We start from the raw sequence: 4,844 nt of genomic DNA, 5'->3' as shown, positions 1-4,844 counted from the left end.
TCATTATTTGTTTCCCCGCACGTTGCTGCAGGAATCTCGAGCAATGATTTTGTAAGGAAACAAACCAAATATACTATATACATGTCATAGCAAATAATGTACTAATGTGGAAGCGACATGTATGTGCGCTATCAGCTCATACTTTGACCATTCAGGAAAAAAACTAAGTCTACCTAAATAATTGTAAATAATGAAGTCAACCTTTCATGTCGCTCCTAAGGTTAAGCTGAAAGCTTTAAATCTTGTAATGAAACTTTTCAATTTGTAATAACAACTGGAACATTTAGATGCTCACAGAAGTTGTTACAATCTAGACCACATTTAGATACAATAGATTTACAAATTATCTGCATACCTAACAACAAAATGAACATGTTACATCTTTGATATTCCGTACATGCATATGTAGAATATGGCAGTCACTAATTTTTCTTCTTCTGAAGTACAATCAGAAACCACCAAACATAAATGACCGACACGTGACCTGAAGCCCTCAAAGGAAAAAGGAATACATAGCGTACCAAGTTTGCTCTCCCCATCCAATTTTTTTATGCAATCTGAATGTTGGCAGATACATTAGATGATTGCCATATATGAAACAAAAAACAAAATTCTATCAGTAACTATATTTGGGAAAAGGGGATCTCACTTGAATCCAAAACTTCCTTTTAGGTACTTGTTTCTTCTTACTTCTGTTTATTTCCTTGTATTTCCTATTATATAACACTGCAACACAGGTGCTATGCTCGAGTCGCTGTCAATAAAAAATAGCATTTTTCTGAAAATTTGAGATAGGGGGGGGGACTAAGAAATATAATTGTATAGAGTGAGTAAAGATAGTGATAACTGGAAAATATTCGAAATACTACAAAAGAGAGAGGGAGAGAGAGAGAGAGAGACATTTTTACGTTTCAACAATTTTCAAATTTGGTAGATGATACGTCCATTTGCATCATGCTTTTATATCGATATTTATTGCATTATGGGCTGTTATTATGCATTATGTCACAATACTTATGGCTATTCTCTCTTATTTTACAAGGTTTACATTAGAAGGGGAAATGCCAGCAACTGGGATTCTGGGCTGGAAAAGGAGCAAATATTAGAGACCTATTCTGCACAACTCCAAAAGTCCTGAAACTCCACGAAAGTCATTTTTGGAAAATATAAAAAATATCCAACGGAAGAAGTTCACCAGAGGGGGCCCCACCTGTCCACGAGGGTGGGGGCGCGCCCCCTACCTCGTGGGCCCCCTGTTGGCTCTCCGATGCCCATCTTCTGCTATATGAGGTCTTTCGATGAGGAAAAAATAATAAGCAACCTTTCGGGATGAAACTCCGTCGCCATGAGGCGGAACCTTGGCGGAACCAATCTAGGGCTCCGGCAGAGCTGTTCTGCCGGGGACACTTCCCTCTGGGAGGGGGAAATCATCGTCATCGTCATCACCAACGCTCCTCTCATCGGGAGAGGGCAATCTCCATCAACATCTTCACCTGAACCATCTCATCTCAAAACCCTAGTTCATCTCTTGTATCCAATTCTTGTCTCCAAGTCCGGGATTGGTACTAGTAGGTTGCTAGTAGTGTTGATTACTCTTTGTAGTTGATGCTAGTTGGTTTATTTGGTGGAAGATCATATGTTCAGATCCTATATGCATATTATTACCCCTCTGATTATGAACATGAATATGCTTTGTGAGTAGTTACGTTTGTTCCTGAGGACACGGGAGAAGTCTTGCTATTAGTAGTCATGTGAATTTGGTATTCGTTCGATATTTTGATGAGATGTATGTTGTCTAGCCTCTAGTGGTGTTATGTGAACGTCGACTACATAACACTTCACCATTATTTGGGCCTAGAGGAAGGCATTGGGAAGTAATAAGTAGATGATAGGTTGCTAGAGTGACAAAAGCTTAAACCCTAGTTTATGCGTTGCTTCGTACGGGGTTGATTTGGATCCACTTGTTTCATGCTATAGTTAGGTTTACCTTAATACTTTTGTTGTAGTTGCGGATGCTTTCAATGTTGGAAATATGCCCTAGAGGCAATAATAAATTGGTTATTATTATATTTCCTTGTTCATGATAATCGTTTATTATCCATGCTAGAATTGTATTGATAGGAAACTCAAATACATGTGTGGATACATAGGCAACACCATGTCCCTAGTAGGCCTCTAGTTGACTAGCTCGTTGATCAATAAGATGGTTACAGTTTCCTGACCATGGACATTGGATGTCGTTGATAACGGGATCACATCATTAGGAGAATGATGTGATGGACAAGACCCAATCCTAAGCCTAGCACAAGATCGTGTAGTTCGTTTTCTAAAGCTTTTCTAATGTCAAGTATCATTTCCTTAGACCATGAGATTGTGCAACTCCCGGATACCGTAGGAGTGCTTTGGGTGTGTCAAACGTCACAACGTAACTGGGTGGCTATAAAGGTACACTACAGGTATCTCCGAAAGTGTCTGTTGGGTTGGCACGAATCGAGACTGGGATTTGTCACTCCGTGTAAACGGAGAGGTATCTCTGAGCCCACTCGGTAGGACATCATCATAATGTGCACAATGTGATAAAGGAGTTGATCACGGGATGATGTGTTATGGAACGAGTAAAGAGACTTGCCGGTAACGAGATTGAACAAGGTATCGGGATACCGACGATCGAATCTTGGGCAAGTATCGTACCGCTGGACAAAGGGAATTGAATACGGGATTGATTGAAATCCTCGACATCGTGGTTCATCCGATGAGATCATCGTGGAACATGTGGGAGCCAATATGAGTATCCAGATCACGCCGTTGGTTATTAACCAGAGAGTTGTCTCGACCATGTCTGCATGACTCCCGAGCCCGTAGGGTCTACACACTTAAGGTTCGATGACGCTAGGGTTATAGGGAAAGTATGTACGCGGTTATCGAATGTTGTTCGGAGTCTCGGATGAGATCCCGGACGTCACGAGGAGTTCCGGAATGGTCCGGAGGTAAAGATTGATATATAGGAAGTATGGTTTTGGCCACCGGAAGTGTTCCGGGCATCACCGATAGTGTACTGGGACCACCGGAGGGGTTCGGGGGTCCACCGGGAGGGGCCACGGGCCCCGGAGGCATACATGGGCCAAGTGTGAGAAGGGACCAGCCCCTAGGTGGGCTGGGGCGGCTCCCCACCATGGCCCATGCGCCTAGAGAGAAGAGGGGGGCAAACCCTAAGGGCAGATGGGCCCTAAGGCCCATGCCTGGTGCGCCTCCCTCTCCCCCCCACTTGGCCGCCACCCCAGATGGGGATTGGGGCTGCCGCCACCCCTAGGGTGGAAACCCTAGGTGGGGGCACAGCCCTCCCTCTCCCCCTATATATAGTGGAGGTAAAGGGGCAGCCCAACACATGAAGTCCTTCCCCTGTTGGCGCAGCCCTACCCCTCTTCCTACTCGTCTCTCGTAGTGCTTGGCGAAGCCCTGCTGGAGTCCCGCGCTCCTCCACCACCACCATGCCGTCGTGCTGCTGCTGGATGGAGTCTTCCCCAACCTCTCCTTCTCCCCTTGCCGGATCAAGGCATAGGAGACGTCACCGGGCTGTACGTGTGTTGAACGCGGAGGTGCCGTCCGTTCGGCACTAGGATCATCGGTGATTTGGATCACGACGAGTACGACTCCATCAACCCCGTTCACTTGAACGCTTCCGCTTAGCGATCTACAAGGGTATGTAGATGCACTCTCCTTCCCCTCGTTGCTAGATTACTCCATAGATTGATCTTGGTGATGCGTAGAAAATTTTGAATTTCTGCTACGTTCCCCAACATGCAATAGAGGTTAATCATAAGTGGGATGCCTGTTCAAGTAAGAACAACACCCAAGCACTGGTCCACCCACATATCAAATTATCAAAGTACCGAACGCGAATCATATGAACGTGATGAAAACTAGCTTGACGATATTCCCATGTGTCCTTGCGAGCGCTTTTCCTTATATAAGAGTTTGTCCAGGCTTGTCCTTTGCTACAAAAAGGATTGGGCCACCTTGCTGCACTTTATTTACTTTTGTTACTTGTTGCTCATTACAATTTATCCTATCACAAAACTATCTGTTACCACTTATTTCAGTACTTGCAGAGAATACCTTGCTGAAAATCGCTTATCATTTCCTTCTGCTCCTCGTTGGGTTCGACACTCTTACTTATCGAAAGGACTACGATAGATCCCCTATACTTGTGGGTCATAAAGACTCTTTTCTGGCACCGTTGCCGGGGAGTGAAGCGCCTTTGGTAGGTGGAATTTGGTAAGGAAAAATTTATATAGTGTGCTGAAATTTACTGTCACTTGTTACTATGGAAAGCAATCCTCTGAGGGGCTTTTTCGGGGTATCTTCACCCCGACCGGTAGAGCAAAGAGTTGCTCCTCAACCTACTGAACCTACTGAAAATGAAAATGTTCCCTTTGAAGTTCCTTCGGGTATGATAGAAAAACTGCTAGCTAATCCTTTTGCAGGAGATGGAACAAAGCATCCTGATGAGCACCTAATATATGTGGATGAAGTTTGTGGATTATTTAAGCTTGCAGGTATACCCGATGATGTTGTCAAGAAAAAGGTCTTCCCTTTATCTTTGAAGGGAGATGCATTGACATGGTATAGGCTATGTGATGATACAAGATCATGGAACTATAGAAGATTGAAATTGGAATTTCATCAAAAGTATTATCCTATGCATCTTGTTCAGCGTGATCGCAATTATATATATAATTTTTGGCCTCGCGAAGGAGAAAGCATCGCTCAAGCTTGGGGGAGGCTTAAATCAATGTTATATTCATGCCCCAATCATGAGCTCCCAAGAGAAACAATTATTCAAA

This window comes from Triticum aestivum, chromosome 1A (assembly GCF_018294505.1).
Source record: "Triticum aestivum cultivar Chinese Spring chromosome 1A, IWGSC CS RefSeq v2.1, whole genome shotgun sequence".
Classification (NCBI taxonomy): Eukaryota; Viridiplantae; Streptophyta; class Magnoliopsida; order Poales; family Poaceae; genus Triticum; species Triticum aestivum.
This window is presented reverse-complemented; position numbering follows the sequence as displayed.